The sequence below is a fragment of the Rhinoderma darwinii genome, chromosome 4 (assembly GCF_050947455.1).
Source record: "Rhinoderma darwinii isolate aRhiDar2 chromosome 4, aRhiDar2.hap1, whole genome shotgun sequence".
Taxonomy (NCBI): domain Eukaryota; kingdom Metazoa; phylum Chordata; class Amphibia; order Anura; family Rhinodermatidae; genus Rhinoderma; species Rhinoderma darwinii.
Window position 1 is genome coordinate 2,104,007 of NC_134690.1, and position 15,421 is coordinate 2,119,427.

General features: G+C 36.7%; 20 non-coding genes across 20 annotated transcripts; all 20 read right to left on the reverse strand.

Moving 5' to 3' along the window:
* Nucleotides 1-1,850: 1,850 nt before the first annotated feature.
* On the reverse strand, nt 1,851-1,922 carry TRNAG-UCC (transfer RNA glycine (anticodon UCC)). Its single transcript has one exon. It is a non-coding gene; the product is annotated as a tRNA-Gly (tRNA).
* Nucleotides 1,923-2,344: 422 nt separating this feature from the next.
* TRNAG-UCC (transfer RNA glycine (anticodon UCC)) lies at nt 2,345-2,416 on the reverse strand. The gene has a single exon. It is a non-coding gene; the product is annotated as a tRNA-Gly (tRNA).
* Nucleotides 2,417-2,840: 424 nt separating this feature from the next.
* Nucleotides 2,841-2,912, reverse strand: TRNAG-UCC (transfer RNA glycine (anticodon UCC)). Its single transcript has one exon. It is a non-coding gene; the product is annotated as a tRNA-Gly (tRNA).
* A 421-nt stretch (nt 2,913-3,333) lies between these two features.
* On the reverse strand, nt 3,334-3,405 carry TRNAG-UCC (transfer RNA glycine (anticodon UCC)). Its single transcript has one exon. It is a non-coding gene; the product is annotated as a tRNA-Gly (tRNA).
* A 421-nt stretch (nt 3,406-3,826) lies between these two features.
* TRNAG-UCC (transfer RNA glycine (anticodon UCC)) lies at nt 3,827-3,898 on the reverse strand. The gene has a single exon. It is a non-coding gene; the product is annotated as a tRNA-Gly (tRNA).
* A 424-nt stretch (nt 3,899-4,322) lies between these two features.
* On the reverse strand, nt 4,323-4,394 carry TRNAG-UCC (transfer RNA glycine (anticodon UCC)). The gene has a single exon. It is a non-coding gene; the product is annotated as a tRNA-Gly (tRNA).
* Nucleotides 4,395-4,815: 421 nt separating this feature from the next.
* Nucleotides 4,816-4,887, reverse strand: TRNAG-UCC (transfer RNA glycine (anticodon UCC)). The gene has a single exon. It is a non-coding gene; the product is annotated as a tRNA-Gly (tRNA).
* Nucleotides 4,888-5,802: 915 nt separating this feature from the next.
* TRNAG-UCC (transfer RNA glycine (anticodon UCC)) lies at nt 5,803-5,874 on the reverse strand. Its single transcript has one exon. It is a non-coding gene; the product is annotated as a tRNA-Gly (tRNA).
* A 918-nt stretch (nt 5,875-6,792) lies between these two features.
* Nucleotides 6,793-6,864, reverse strand: TRNAG-UCC (transfer RNA glycine (anticodon UCC)). The gene has a single exon. It is a non-coding gene; the product is annotated as a tRNA-Gly (tRNA).
* Nucleotides 6,865-7,285: 421 nt separating this feature from the next.
* On the reverse strand, nt 7,286-7,357 carry TRNAG-UCC (transfer RNA glycine (anticodon UCC)). Its single transcript has one exon. It is a non-coding gene; the product is annotated as a tRNA-Gly (tRNA).
* A 915-nt stretch (nt 7,358-8,272) lies between these two features.
* TRNAG-UCC (transfer RNA glycine (anticodon UCC)) lies at nt 8,273-8,344 on the reverse strand. Its single transcript has one exon. It is a non-coding gene; the product is annotated as a tRNA-Gly (tRNA).
* A 421-nt stretch (nt 8,345-8,765) lies between these two features.
* TRNAG-UCC (transfer RNA glycine (anticodon UCC)) lies at nt 8,766-8,837 on the reverse strand. Its single transcript has one exon. It is a non-coding gene; the product is annotated as a tRNA-Gly (tRNA).
* A 421-nt stretch (nt 8,838-9,258) lies between these two features.
* TRNAG-UCC (transfer RNA glycine (anticodon UCC)) lies at nt 9,259-9,330 on the reverse strand. Its single transcript has one exon. It is a non-coding gene; the product is annotated as a tRNA-Gly (tRNA).
* A 915-nt stretch (nt 9,331-10,245) lies between these two features.
* TRNAG-UCC (transfer RNA glycine (anticodon UCC)) lies at nt 10,246-10,317 on the reverse strand. Its single transcript has one exon. It is a non-coding gene; the product is annotated as a tRNA-Gly (tRNA).
* Nucleotides 10,318-10,738: 421 nt separating this feature from the next.
* On the reverse strand, nt 10,739-10,810 carry TRNAG-UCC (transfer RNA glycine (anticodon UCC)). Its single transcript has one exon. It is a non-coding gene; the product is annotated as a tRNA-Gly (tRNA).
* A 421-nt stretch (nt 10,811-11,231) lies between these two features.
* On the reverse strand, nt 11,232-11,303 carry TRNAG-UCC (transfer RNA glycine (anticodon UCC)). The gene has a single exon. It is a non-coding gene; the product is annotated as a tRNA-Gly (tRNA).
* Nucleotides 11,304-12,218: 915 nt separating this feature from the next.
* TRNAG-UCC (transfer RNA glycine (anticodon UCC)) lies at nt 12,219-12,290 on the reverse strand. Its single transcript has one exon. It is a non-coding gene; the product is annotated as a tRNA-Gly (tRNA).
* A 915-nt stretch (nt 12,291-13,205) lies between these two features.
* On the reverse strand, nt 13,206-13,277 carry TRNAG-UCC (transfer RNA glycine (anticodon UCC)). Its single transcript has one exon. It is a non-coding gene; the product is annotated as a tRNA-Gly (tRNA).
* A 916-nt stretch (nt 13,278-14,193) lies between these two features.
* On the reverse strand, nt 14,194-14,265 carry TRNAG-UCC (transfer RNA glycine (anticodon UCC)). Its single transcript has one exon. It is a non-coding gene; the product is annotated as a tRNA-Gly (tRNA).
* Nucleotides 14,266-14,687: 422 nt separating this feature from the next.
* On the reverse strand, nt 14,688-14,759 carry TRNAG-UCC (transfer RNA glycine (anticodon UCC)). The gene has a single exon. It is a non-coding gene; the product is annotated as a tRNA-Gly (tRNA).
* Nucleotides 14,760-15,421: the final 662 nt, after the last annotated feature.

A 15,421-nucleotide genomic window follows, 5' to 3' on the forward strand; every position in this document is an offset into this window, starting at 1 on the left:
GTGTCATGAATGAAAGATCAGTATAATTGAATGCAGTAAGTGTTCACAAAAAGATTAAAAAACACAAAATACAAGAAATTATTTTACTTTTGCCACGGGTTCCAAAATTGGAAAATGAGCACAAGGGTTTGCAGAGAGTTTTACAAAAGTTTTAAAAATCACAAGTAGTGATTGCCAGAACATGAAGCAGGGTTACCGTTTTGGAAGGCACCTTTACAAATCAATATAACACCAACACCTACAAAGCATCTCTACTTTTTCTGCGTTCTACGTTTCAGCTAAATTAGTACAAACAATGCAAGATCAGCAGAAGGATTTGCAGAGTTTGTTCACAAAAAGCTTAAAACAAAAAAAAAATACCTATTTCATGCGCTGGCCGGTAATCGAACCCGGGTCAACTGCTTGGAAGGCCGCTATGCTCACCACTATACCACCAACGCCTACACTTTATAGTTTTTTTTGTGTAACTTCTCCGGCAGTTACTGCGTAATAGCGTGTCATGAATGAAAGATCAGTATATTTGAATGCAGTAAGTGTTCACAAAAAGATTAAAAAACACAAAATACAAGAAATTATTTTACTTTTGCCACGGGTTCCAAAATTGGAAAATGAGCACAAGGGTTTGCAGAGAGTTTTACAAAAGTTTTAAAAATCACAAGTAGTGATTGCCAGAACATGAAGCAGGGTTACCGTTTTGGAAGGCACCTTTACAAATCAATATAACACCAACACCTACAAAGCATCTCTACTTTTTCTGCATTCTACGTTTCAGCTAAATTAGTACAAACAATGCAAGATCAGCAGAAGGATTTGCAGAGTTTGTTCACAAAAAGCTTAAAACAAAAAAAAAATACCTATTTCATGCGCTGGCCGGTAATCGAACCCGGGTCAACTGCTTGGAAGGCAGCTATGCTCACCACTATACCACCAACGCCTACACTTTATAGTTTTTTTTGTGTAACTTCTCCGGCAGTTACTGCGTAATAGCGTGTCATGAATGAAAGATCAGTATAATTGAATGCAGTAAGTGTTCACAAAAAGATTAAAAAACACAAAATACAAGAAATTATTTTACTTTTGCCACGGGTTCCAAAATTGGAAAATGAGCACAAGGGTTTGCAGAGAGTTTTACAAAAGTTTTAAAAATCACAAGTAGTGATTGCCAGAACATGAAGCAGGGTTACCGTTTTGGAAGGCACCTTTACAAATCAATATAACACCAACACCTACAAAGCATCTCTACTTTTTCTGCATTCTACGTTTCAGCTAAATTAGTACAAACAATGCAAGATCAGCAGAAGGATTTGCAGAGTTTGTTCACAAAAAGCTTAAAACAAAAAAAAAATACCTATTTCATGCGCTGGCCGGTAATCGAACCCGGGTCAACTGCTTGGAAGGCAGCTATGCTCACCACTATACCACCAACGCCTACACTTTATAGTTTTTTTTGTGTAACTTCTCCGGCAGTTACTGCGTAATAGCGTGTCATGAATGAAAGATCAGTATAATTGAATGCAGTAAGTGTTCACAAAAAGATTAAAAAACACAAAATACAAGAAATTATTTTACTTTTGCCACGGGTTCCAAAATTGGAAAATGAGCACAAGGGTTTGCAGAGAGTTTTACAAAAGTTTTAAAAATCACAAGTAGTGATTGCCAGAACATGAAGCAGGGTTACCGTTTTGGAAGGCACCTTTACAAATCAATATAACACCAACACCTACAAAGCATCTCTACTTTTTCTGCGTTCTACGTTTCAGCTAAATTAGTACAAACAATGCAAGATCAGCAGAAGGATTTGCAGAGTTTGTTCACAAAAAGCTTAAAACAAAAAAAAAATACCTATTTCATGCGTTGGCCGGGAATCGAACCCGGGTCAACTGCTTGGAAGGCAGCTATGCTCACCACTATACCACCAACGCCTACACTTTATAGTTTTTTTTGTGTATTTTCTCCGGCAGTTACTGCTTAATAGCGTGTCATGAATGAAAGATCAGTATAATTGAATGCAGTAAGTGTTCACAAAAAGATTAAAAAACACAAAATACAAGAAATTATTTTACTTTTGCCACGGGTTCCAAAATTGGAAAATGAGCACAAGGGTTTGCAGAGAGTTTTACAAAAGTTTTAAAAATCACAAGTAGTGATTGCCAGAACATGAAGCAGGGTTACCGTTTTGGAAGGCACCTTTACAAATCAATATAACACCAACACCTACAAAGCATCTCTACTTTTTCTGCGTTCTACGTTTCAGCTAAATTAGTACAAACAATGCAAGATCAGCAGAAGGATTTGCAGAGTTTGTTCACAAAAAGCTTAAAACAAAAAAAAAATACCTATTTCATGCGTTGGCCGGGAATCGAACCCGGGTCAACTGCTTGGAAGGCAGCTATGCTCACCACTATACCACCAACGCCTACACTTTATAGTTTTTTTTGTGTATTTTCTCCGGCAGTTACTGCTTAATAGCGTGTCATGAATGAAAGATCAGTATAATTGAATGCAGTAAGTGTTCACAAAAAGATTAAAAAACACAAAATACAAGAAATTATTTTACTTTTGCCACGGGTTCCAAAATTGGAAAATGAGCACAAGGGTTTGCAGAGAGTTTTACAAAAGTTTTAAAAATCACAAGTAGTGATTGCCAGAACATGAAGCAGGGTTACCGTTTTGGAAGGCACCTTTACAAATCAATATAACACCAACACCTACAAAGCATCTCTACTTTTTCTGCGTTCTACGTTTCAGCTAAATTAGTACAAACAATGCAAGATCAGCAGAAGGATTTGCAGAGTTTGTTCACAAAAAGCTTAAAACAAAAAAAAAAAATACCTATTTCATGCGTTGGCCGGGAATCGAACCCGGGTCAACTGCTTGGAAGGCAGCTATGCTCACCACTATACCACCAACGCCTACACTTTATAGTTTTTTTTGTGTAACTTCTCCGGCAGTTACTGCTTAATAGCGTGTCATGAATGAAAGATCAGTATAATTGAATGCAGTAAGTGTTCACAAAAAGATTAAAAAACACAAAATACAAGAAATTATTTTACTTTTGCCACGGGTTCCAAAATTGGAAAATGAGCACAAGGGTTTGCAGAGAATTTTACAAAAGTTTTAAAAATCACAAGTAGCGATTGCCAGAACATGAAGCAGGGTTACCGTTTTGGAAGGCACCTTTACAAATCAATATAACACCAACACCTACAAAGCATCTCTACTTTTTCTGCGTTCTACGTTTCAGCTAAATTAGTACAAACAATGCAAGATCAGCAGAAGGATTTGCAGAGTTTGTTCACAAAAAGCTTAAAACAAAAAAAAATACCTATTTCATGCGTTGGCCGGGAATCGAACCCGGGTCAACTGCTTGGAAGGCAGCTATGCTCACCACTATACCACCAACGCCTACATTTTATAGTTTTTTTTGTGTATTTTCTCCGGCAGTTACTGCTTAATAGCGTGTCATGAATGAAAGATCAGTATAATTGAATGCAGTAAGTGTTCACAAAAAGATTAAAAAACACAAAATACAAGAAATTATTTTACTTTTGCCACGGGTTCCAAAATTGGAAAATGAGCACAAGGGTTTGCAGAGAGTTTTACAAAAGTTTTAAAAATCACAAGTAGCGATTGCCAGAACATGAAGCAGGGTTACCGTTTTGGAAGGCACCTTTACAAATCAATATAACACCAACACCTACAAAGCATCTCTACTTTTTCTGCGTTCTACGTTTCAGCTAAATTAGTACAAACAATGCAAGATCAGCAGAAGGATTTGCAGAGTTTGTTCACAAAAAGCTTAAAACAAAAAAAAATACCTATTTCATGCGTTGGCCGGGAATCGAACCCGGGTCAACTGCTTGGAAGGCAGCTATGCTCACCACTATACCACCAACGCCTACACTTTATAGTTTTTTTTGTGTATTTTCTCCGGCAGTTACTGCTTAATAGCGTGTCATGAATGAAAGATCAGTATAATTGAATGCAGTAAGTGTTCACAAAAAGATTAAAAAACACAAAATACAAGAAATTATTTTACTTTTGCCACGGGTTCCAAAATTGGAAAATGAGCACAAGGGTTTGCAGAGAGTTTTACAAAAGTTTTAAAAATCACAAGTAGCGATTGCCAGAACATGAAGCAGGGTTACCGTTTTGGAAGGCACCTTTACAAATCAATATAACACCAACACCTACAAAGCATCTCTACTTTTTCTGCGTTCTACGTTTCAGCTAAATTAGTACAAACAATGCAAGATCAGCAGAAGGATTTGCAGAGTTTGTTCACAAAAAGCTTAAAACAAAAAAAAAAAATACCTATTTCATGCGTTGGCCGGGAATCGAACCCGGGTCAACTGCTTGGAAGGCAGCTATGCTCACCACTATACCACCAACGCCTACACTTTATAGTTTTTTTTGTGTAACTTCTCCGGCAGTTACTGCTTAATAGCGTGTCATGAATGAAAGATCAGTATAATTGAATGCAGTAAGTGTTCACAAAAAGATTAAAAAACACAAAATACAAGAAATTATTTTACTTTTGCCACGGGTTCCAAAATTGGAAAATGAGCACAAGGGTTTGCAGAGAGTTTTACAAAAGTTTTAAAAATCACAAGTAGCGATTGCCAGAACATGAAGCAGGGTTACCGTTTTGGAAGGCACCTTTACAAATCAATATAACACCAACACCTACAAAGCATCTCTACTTTTTCTGCGTTCTACGTTTCAGCTAAATTAGTACAAACAATGCAAGATCAGCAGAAGGATTTGCAGAGTTTGTTCACAAAAAGCTTAAAACAAAAAAAAATACCTATTTCATGCGTTGGCCGGGAATCGAACCCGGGTCAACTGCTTGGAAGGCAGCTATGCTCACCACTATACCACCAACGCCTACATTTTATAGTTTTTTTTGTGTATTTTCTCCGGCAGTTACTGCTTAATAGCGTGTCATGAATGAAAGATCAGTATAATTGAATGCAGTAAGTGTTCACAAAAAGATTAAAAAACACAAAATACAAGAAATTATTTTACTTTTGCCACGGGTTCCAAAATTGGAAAATGAGCACAAGGGTTTGCAGAGAGTTTTACAAAAGTTTTAAAAATCACAAGTAGCGATTGCCAGAACATGAAGCAGGGTTACCGTTTTGGAAGGCACCTTTACAAATCAATATAACACCAACACCTACAAAGCATCTCTACTTTTTCTGCGTTCTACGTTTCAGCTAAATTAGTACAAACAATGCAAGATCAGCAAAAGGATTTGCAGAGATTGTTCACAAAAAGCTTAAAACAAAAAAAAAATACCTATTTCATGCGTTGGCCGGGAATCGAATCCGGGTCAACTGCTTGGAAGGCAGCTATGCTCACCACTATACCACCAACGCCTACATTTTATAGTTTTTTTTGTGTATTTTCTCCGGCAGTTACTGCTTAATAGCGTGTCATGAATGAAAGATCAGTATAATTGAATGCAGTAAGTGTTCACAAAAAGATTAAAAAACACAAAATACAAGAAATTATTTTACTTTTGCCACGGGTTCCAAAATTGGAAAATGAGCACAAGGGTTTGCAGAGAGTTTTACAAAAGTTTTAAAAATCACAAGTAGCGATTGCCAGAACATGAAGCAGGGTTACCGTTTTGGAAGGCACCTTTACAAATCAATATAACACCAACACCTACAAAGCATCTCTACTTTTTCTGCGTTCTACGTTTCAGCTAAATTAGTACAAACAATGCAAGATCAGCAGAAGGATTTGCAGAGTTTGTTCACAAAAAGCTTAAAACAAAAAAAAATACCTATTTCATGCGTTGGCCGGGAATCGAACCCGGGTCAACTGCTTGGAAGGCAGCTATGCTCACCACTATACCACCAACGCCTACATTTTATAGTTTTTTTTGTGTATTTTCTCCGGCAGTTACTGCTTAATAGCGTGTCATGAATGAAAGATCAGTATAATTGAATGCAGTAAGTGTTCACAAAAAGATTAAAAAACACAAAATACAAGAAATTATTTTACTTTTGCCACGGGTTCCAAAATTGGAAAATGAGCACAAGGGTTTGCAGAGAGTTTTACAAAAGTTTTAAAAATCACAAGTAGCGATTGCCAGAACATGAAGCAGGGTTACCGTTTTGGAAGGCACCTTTACAAATCAATATAACACCAACACCTACAAAGCATCTCTACTTTTTCTGCGTTCTACGTTTCAGCTAAATTAGTACAAACAATGCAAGATCAGCAGAAGGATTTGCAGAGTTTGTTCACAAAAAGCTTAAAACAAAAAAAAAATACCTATTTCATGCGTTGGCCAGGAATCGAACCCGGGTCAACTGCTTGGAAGGCAGCTATGCTCACCACTATACCACCAACGCCTACACTTTATAGTTTTTTTTGTGTATTTTCTCCGGCAGTTACTGCTTAATAGCGTGTCATGAATGAAAGATCAGTATAATTGAATGCAGTAAGTGTTCACAAAAAGATTAAAAAACACAAAATACAAGAAATTATTTTACTTTTGCCACGGGTTCCAAAATTGGAAAATGAGCACAAGGGTTTGCAGAGAGTTTTACAAAAGTTTTAAAAATCACAAGTAGCGATTGCCAGAACATGAAGCAGGGTTACCGTTTTGGAAGGCACCTTTACAAATCAATATAACACCAACACCTACAAAGCATCTCTACTTTTTCTGCGTTCTACGTTTCAGCTAAATTAGTACAAACAATGCAAGATCAGCAGAAGGATTTGCAGAGTTTGTTCACAAAAAGCTTAAAACAAAAAAAAAAAATACCTATTTCATGCGTTGGCCGGGAATCGAACCCGGGTCAACTGCTTGGAAGGCAGCTATGCTCACCACTATACCACCAACGCCTACACTTTATAGTTTTTTTTGTGTAACTTCTCCGGCAGTTACTGCTTAATAGCGTGTCATGAATGAAAGATCAGTATAATTGAATGCAGTAAGTGTTCACAAAAAGATTAAAAAACACAAAATACAAGAAATTATTTTACTTTTGCCACGGGTTCCAAAATTGGAAAATGAGCACAAGGGTTTGCAGAGAGTTTTACAAAAGTTTTAAAAATCACAAGTAGCGATTGCCAGAACATGAAGCAGGGTTACCGTTTTGGAAGGCACCTTTACAAATCAATATAACACCAACACCTACAAAGCATCTCTACTTTTTCTGCGTTCTACGTTTCAGCTAAATTAGTACAAACAATGCAAGATCAGCAGAAGGATTTGCAGAGTTTGTTCACAAAAAGCTTAAAACAAAAAAAAATACCTATTTCATGCGTTGGCCGGGAATCGAACCCGGGTCAACTGCTTGGAAGGCAGCTATGCTCACCACTATACCACCAACGCCTACATTTTATAGTTTTTTTTGTGTATTTTCTCCGGCAGTTACTGCTTAATAGCGTGTCATGAATGAAAGATCAGTATAATTGAATGCAGTAAGTGTTCACAAAAAGATTAAAAAACACAAAATACAAGAAATTATTTTACTTTTGCCACGGGTTCCAAAATTGGAAAATGAGCACAAGGGTTTGCAGAGAGTTTTACAAAAGTTTTAAAAATCACAAGTAGCGATTGCCAGAACATGAAGCAGGGTTACCGTTTTGGAAGGCACCTTTACAAATCAATATAACACCAACACCTACAAAGCATCTCTACTTTTTCTGCGTTCTACGTTTCAGCTAAATTAGTACAAACAATGCAAGATCAGCAAAAGGATTTGCAGAGATTGTTCACAAAAAGCTTAAAACAAAAAAAAAATACCTATTTCATGCGTTGGCCGGGAATCGAATCCGGGTCAACTGCTTGGAAGGCAGCTATGCTCACCACTATACCACCAACGCCTACATTTTATAGTTTTTTTTGTGTATTTTCTCCGGCAGTTACTGCTTAATAGCGTGTCATGAATGAAAGATCAGTATAATTGAATGCAGTAAGTGTTCACAAAAAGATTAAAAAACACAAAATACAAGAAATTATTTTACTTTTGCCACGGGTTCCAAAATTGGAAAATGAGCACAAGGGTTTGCAGAGAGTTTTACAAAAGTTTTAAAAATCACAAGTAGCGATTGCCAGAACATGAAGCAGGGTTACCGTTTTGGAAGGCACCTTTACAAATCAATATAACACCAACACCTACAAAGCATCTCTACTTTTTCTGCGTTCTACGTTTCAGCTAAATTAGTACAAACAATGCAAGATCAGCAGAAGGATTTGCAGAGTTTGTTCACAAAAAGCTTAAAACAAAAAAAAATACCTATTTCATGCGTTGGCCGGGAATCGAACCCGGGTCAACTGCTTGGAAGGCAGCTATGCTCACCACTATACCACCAACGCCTACATTTTATAGTTTTTTTTGTGTATTTTCTCCGGCAGTTACTGCTTAATAGCGTGTCATGAATGAAAGATTAGTATAATTGAATGCAGTAAGTGTTCACAAAAAGATTAAAAAACACAAAATACAAGAAATTATTTTACTTTTGCCACGGGTTCCAAAATTGGAAAATGAGCACAAGGGTTTGCAGAGAGTTTTACAAAAGTTTTAAAAATCACAAGTAGCGATTGCCAGAACATGAAGCAGGGTTACCGTTTTGGAAGGCACCTTTACAAATCAATATAACACCAACACCTACAAAGCATCTCTACTTTTTCTGCGTTCTACGTTTCAGCTAAATTAGTACAAACAATGCAAGATCAGCAGAAGGATTTGCAGAGTTTGTTCACAAAAAGCTTAAAACAAAAAAAAATACCTATTTCATGCGTTGGCCGGGAATCGAACCCGGGTCAACTGCTTGGAAGGCAGCTATGCTCACCACTATACCACCAACGCCTACATTTTATAGTTTTTTTTGTGTATTTTCTCCGGCAGTTACTGCTTAATAGCGTGTCATGAATGAAAGATCAGTATAATTGAATGCAGTAAGTGTTCACAAAAAGATTAAAAAACACAAAATACAAGAAATTATTTTACTTTTGCCACGGGTTCCAAAATTGGAAAATGAGCACAAGGGTTTGCAGAGAGTTTTACAAAAGTTTTAAAAATCACAAGTAGCGATTGCCAGAACATGAAGCAGGGTTACCGTTTTGGAAGGCACCTTTACAAATCAATATAACACCAACACCTACAAAGCATCTCTACTTTTTCTGCGTTCTACGTTTCAGCTAAATTAGTACAAACAATGCAAGATCAGCAGAAGGATTTGCAGAGTTTGTTCACAAAAAGCTTAAAACAAAAAAAAATACCTATTTCATGCGTTGGCCGGGAATCGAACCCGGGTCAACTGCTTGGAAGGCAGCTATGCTCACCACTATACCACCAACGCCTACATTTTATAGTTTTTTTTGTGTATTTTCTCCGGCAGTTACTGCTTAATAGCGTGTCATGAATGAAAGATCAGTATAATTGAATGCAGTAAGTGTTCACAAAAAGATTAAAAAACACAAAATACAAGAAATTATTTTACTTTTGCCACGGGTTCCAAAATTGGAAAATGAGCACAAGGGTTTGCAGAGAGTTTTACAAAAGTTTTAAAAATCACAAGTAGCGATTGCCAGAACATGAAGCAGGGTTACCGTTTTGGAAGGCACCTTTACAAATCAATATAACACCAACACCTACAAAGCATCTCTACTTTTTCTGCGTTCTACGTTTCAGCTAAATTAGTACAAACAATGCAAGATCAGCAAAAGGATTTGCAGAGATTGTTCACAAAAAGCTTAAAACAAAAAAAAAATACCTATTTCATGCGTTGGCCGGGAATCGAATCCGGGTCAACTGCTTGGAAGGCAGCTATGCTCACCACTATACCACCAACGCCTACATTTTATAGTTTTTTTTGTGTATTTTCTCCGGCAGTTACTGCTTAATAGCGTGTCATGAATGAAAGATCAGTATAATTGAATGCAGTAAGTGTTCACAAAAAGATTAAAAAACACAAAATACAAGAAATTATTTTACTTTTGCCACGGGTTCCAAAATTGGAAAATGAGCACAAGGGTTTGCAGAGAGTTTTACAAAAGTTTTAAAAATCACAAGTAGCGATTGCCAGAACATGAAGCAGGGTTACCGTTTTGGAAGGCACCTTTACAAATCAATATAACACCAACACCTACAAAGCATCTCTACTTTTTCTGCGTTCTACGTTTCAGCTAAATTAGTACAAACAATGCAAGATCAGCAGAAGGATTTGCAGAGTTTGTTCACAAAAAGCTTAAAACAAAAAAAAATACCTATTTCATGCGTTGGCCGGGAATCGAACCCGGGTCAACTGCTTGGAAGGCAGCTATGCTCACCACTATACCACCAACGCCTACATTTTATAGTTTTTTTTGTGTATTTTCTCCGGCAGTTACTGCTTAATAGCGTGTCATGAATGAAAGATTAGTATAATTGAATGCAGTAAGTGTTCACAAAAAGATTAAAAAACACAAAATACAAGAAATTATTTTACTTTTGCCACGGGTTCCAAAATTGGAAAATGAGCACAAGGGTTTGCAGAGAGTTTTACAAAAGTTTTAAAAATCACAAGTAGCGATTGCCAGAACATGAAGCAGGGTTACCGTTTTGGAAGGCACCTTTACAAATCAATATAACACCAACACCTACAAAGCATCTCTACTTTTTCTGCGTTCTACGTTTCAGCTAAATTAGTACAAACAATGCAAGATCAGCAGAAGGATTTGCAGAGTTTGTTCACAAAAAGCTTAAAACAAAAAAAAATACCTATTTCATGCGTTGGCCGGGAATCGAACCCGGGTCAACTGCTTGGAAGGCAGCTATGCTCACCACTATACCACCAACGCCTACATTTTATAGTTTTTTTTGTGTATTTTCTCCGGCAGTTACTGCTTAATAGCGTGTCATGAATGAAAGATCAGTATAATTGAATGCAGTAAGTGTTCACAAAAAGATTAAAAAACACAAAATACAAGAAATTATTTTACTTTTGCCACGGGTTCCAAAATTGGAAAATGAGCACAAGGGTTTGCAGAGAGTTTTACAAAAGTTTTAAAAATCACAAGTAGCGATTGCCAGAACATGAAGCAGGGTTACCGTTTTGGAAGGCACCTTTACAAATCAATATAACACCAACACCTACAAAGCATCTCTACTTTTTCTGCGTTCTACGTTTCAGCTAAATTAGTACAAACAATGCAAGATCAGCAGAAGGATTTGCAGAGTTTGTTCACAAAAAGCTTAAAACAAAAAAAAATACCTATTTCATGCGTTGGCCGGGAATCGAACCCGGGTCAACTGCTTGGAAGGCAGCTATGCTCACCACTATACCACCAACGCCTACATTTTATAGTTTTTTTTGTGTATTTTCTCCGGCAGTTACTGCTTAATAGCGTGTCATGAATGAAAGATCAGTATAATTGAATGCAGTAAGTGTTCACAAAAAGATTAAAAAACACAAAATACAAGAAATTATTTTACTTTTGCCACGGGTTCCAAAATTGGAAAATGAGCACAAGGGTTTGCAGAGAGTTTTACAAAAGTTTTAAAAATCACAAGTAGCGATTGCCAGAACATGAAGCAGGGTTACCGTTTTGGAAGGCACCTTTACAAATCAATATAACACCAACACCTACAAAGCATCTCTACTTTTTCTGCGTTCTACGTTTCAGCTAAATTAGTACAAACAATGCAAGATCAGCAAAAGGATTTGCAGAGATTGTTCACAAAAAGCTTAAAACAAAAAAAAAATACCTATTTCATGCGTTGGCCGGGAATCGAATCCGGGTCAACTGCTTGGAAGGCAGCTATGCTCACCACTATACCACCAACGCCTACATTTTATAGTTTTTTTTGTGTATTTTCTCCGGCAGTTACTGCTTAATAGCGTGTCATGAATGAAAGATCAGTATAATTGAATGCAGTAAGTGTTCACAAAAAGATTAAAAAACACAAAATACAAGAAATTATTTTACTTTTGCCACGGGTTCCAAAATTGGAAAATGAGCACAAGGGTTTGCAGAGAGTTTTACAAAAGTTTTAAAAATCACAAGTAGCGATTGCCAGAACATGAAGCAGGGTTACCGTTTTGGAAGGCACCTTTACAAATCAATATAACACCAACACCTACAAAGCATCTCTACTTTTTCTGCGTTCTACGTTTCAGCTAAATTAGTACAAACAATGCAAGATCAGCAGAAGGATTTGCAGAGTTTGTTCACAAAAAGCTTAAAACAAAAAAAAATACCTATTTCATGCGTTGGCCGGGAATCGAACCCGGGTCAACTGCTTGGAAGGCAGCTATGCTCACCACTATACCACCAACGCCTACATTTTATAGTTTTTTTTGTGTATTTTCTCCGGCAGTTACTGCTTAATAGCGTGTCATGAATGAAAGATTAGTATAATTGAATGCAGTAAGTGTTCACAAAAAGATTAAAAAACACAAAATACAAGAAATTATTTTACTTTTGCCACGGGTTCCAAAATTGGAAAATGAGCACAAGGGTTTGCAGAGAGTTTTACAAAAGTTTTAAAAATCACAAGTAGCGATTGCCAGAACATGAAGCAGGGTTACCGTTTTGGAAGGCACCTTTACAAATCAATATAACACCAACACCTACAAAGCATCTCTACTTTTTCTGCGTTCTACGTTTCAGCTAAATTAGTACAAACAATGCAAGATCAGCAAAAGGATTTGCAGAGATTGTTCACAAAAAGCTTAAAACAAAAAAAAAATACCTATTTCATGCGTTGGCCGGGAATCGAATCCGGGTCAACTGCTTGGAAGGCAGCTATGCTCACCACTATACCACCAACGCCTACATTTTATAGTTTTTTTTGTGTATTTTCTCCGGCAGTTACTGCTTAATAGCGTGTCATGAATGAAAGATCAGTATAATTGAATGCAGTAAGTGTTCACAAAAAGATTAAAAAACACAAAATACAAGAAATTATTTTACTTTTGCCACGGGTTCCAAAATTGGAAAATGAGCACAAGGGTTTGCAGAGAGTTTTACAAAAGTTTTAAAAATCACAAGTAGCGATTGCCAGAACATGAAGCAGGGTTACCGTTTTGGAAGGCACCTTTACAAATCAATATAACACCAACACCTACAAAGCATCTCTACTTTTTCTGCGTTCTACGTTTCAGCTAAATTAGTACAAACAATGCAAGATCAGCAGAAGGATTTGCAGAGTTTGTTCACAAAAAGCTTAAAACAAAAAAAAATACCTATTTCATGCGTTGGCCGGGAATCGAACCCGGGTCAACTGCTTGGAAGGCAGCTATGCTCACCACTATACCACCAACGCCTACATTTTATAGTTTTTTTTGTGTATTTTCTCCGGCAGTTACTGCTTAATAGCGTGTCATGAATGAAAGATCAGTATAATTGAATGCAGTAAGTGTTCACAAAAAGATTAAAAAACACAAAATACAAGAAATTATTTTACTTTTGCCACGGGTTCCAAAATTGGAAAATGAGCACAAGGGTTTGCAGAGAGTTTTACAAAAGTTTTAAAAATCACAAGTAGCGATTGCCAGAACATGAAGCAGGGTTACCGTTTTGGAAGGCACCTTTACAAATCAATATAACACCAACACCTACAAAGCATCTCTACTTTTTCTGCGTTCTACGTTTCAGCTAAATTAGTACAAACAATGCAAGATCAGCAGAAGGATTTGCAGAGTTTGTTCACAAAAAGCTTAAAACAAAAAAAAAATACCTATTTCATGCGTTGGCCAGGAATCGAACCCGGGTCAACTGCTTGGAAGGCAGCTATGCTCACCACTATACCACCAACGCCTACATTTTATAGTTTTTTTTGTGTATTTTCTCCGGCAGTTACTGCTTAATAGCGTGTCATGAATGAAAGATCAGTATAATTGAATGCAGTAAGTGTTCACAAAAAGATTAAAAAACACAAAATACAAGAAATTATTTTACTTTTGCCACGGGTTCCAAAATTGGAAAATGAGCACAAGGGTTTGCAGAGAGTTTTACAAAAGTTTTAAAAATCACAAGTAGTGATTGCCAGAACATGAAGCAGGGTTACCGTTTTGGAAGGCACCTTTACAAATCAATATAACACCAACACCTACAAAGCATCTCTACTTTTTCTGCGTTCTACGTTTCAGCTAAATTAGTACAAACAATGCAAGATCAGCAAAAGGATTTGCAGAGATTGTTCACAAAAAGCTTAAAACAAAAAAAAAATACCTATTTCATGCGTTGGCCGGGAATCGAACCCGGGTCAACTGCTTGGAAGGCAGCTATGCTCACCACTATACCACCAACGCCTACATTTTATAGTTTTTTTTGTGTATTTTCTCCGGCAGTTACTGCTTAATAGCGTGTCATGAATGAAAGATCAGTATAATTGAATGCAGTAAGTGTTCACAAAAAGATTAAAAAACACAAAATACAAGAAATTATTTTACTTTTGCCACGGGTTCCAAAATTGGAAAATGAGCACAAGGGTTTGCAGAGAGTTTTACAAAAGTTTTAAAAATCACAAGTAGTGATTGCCAGAACATGAAGCAGGGTTACCGTTTTGGAAGGCACCTTTACAAATCAATATAACACCAACACCTACAAAGCATCTCTACTTTTTCTGCGTTCTACGTTTCAGCTAAATTAGTACAAACAATGCAAGATCAGCAGAAGGATTTGCAGAGTTTGTTCACAAAAAGCTTAAAACAAAAAAAAAATACCTATTTCATGCGTTGGCCGGGAATCGAACCCGGGTCAACTGCTTGGAAGGCAGCTATGCTCACCACTATACCACCAACGCCTACATTTTATAGTTTTTTTGTGTATTTTCTCCGGCAGTTACTGCTTAATTGCGTGTCATGAATGAAAGATCAGTATAATTGAATGCAGTAAGTGTTCACAAAAAGATTAAAAAACACAAAATACAAGAAATTATTTTACTTTTGCCACGGGTTACAAAATTGGAAAATGAGCACAAGGGTTTGCAGAGAGTTTTACAAAAGTTTTAAAAATCACAAGTAGTGATTGCCAGAACATGAAGCAGGGTTACCGTTTTGGAAGGCACCTTTACAAATCAATATAACACCAACACCTACAAAGCATCTCTACTTTTTCTGCGTTCTACGTTTCAGCTAAATTAGTACAAACAATGCAAGATCAGCAAAAGGATTTGCAGAGATTGTTCACAAAAAGCTTAAAACAAAAAAAAAATACCTATTTCATGCGTTGGCCGGGAATCGAACCTGGGTCAACTGCTTGGAAGGCAGCTATGCTCACCACTATACCACCAATGCCTACACTTTATAGTTTTTTTTGTGTAACTTCTCCGGCAGTTACTGCTTAATAGCGTGTCATGAATGAAAGATCAGTATAATTGAATGCAGTAAGTGTTCACAAAAAGATTAAAAAACACAAAATACAAGAAATTATTTTACTTTTGCCACGGGTTCCAAAATTGGAAAA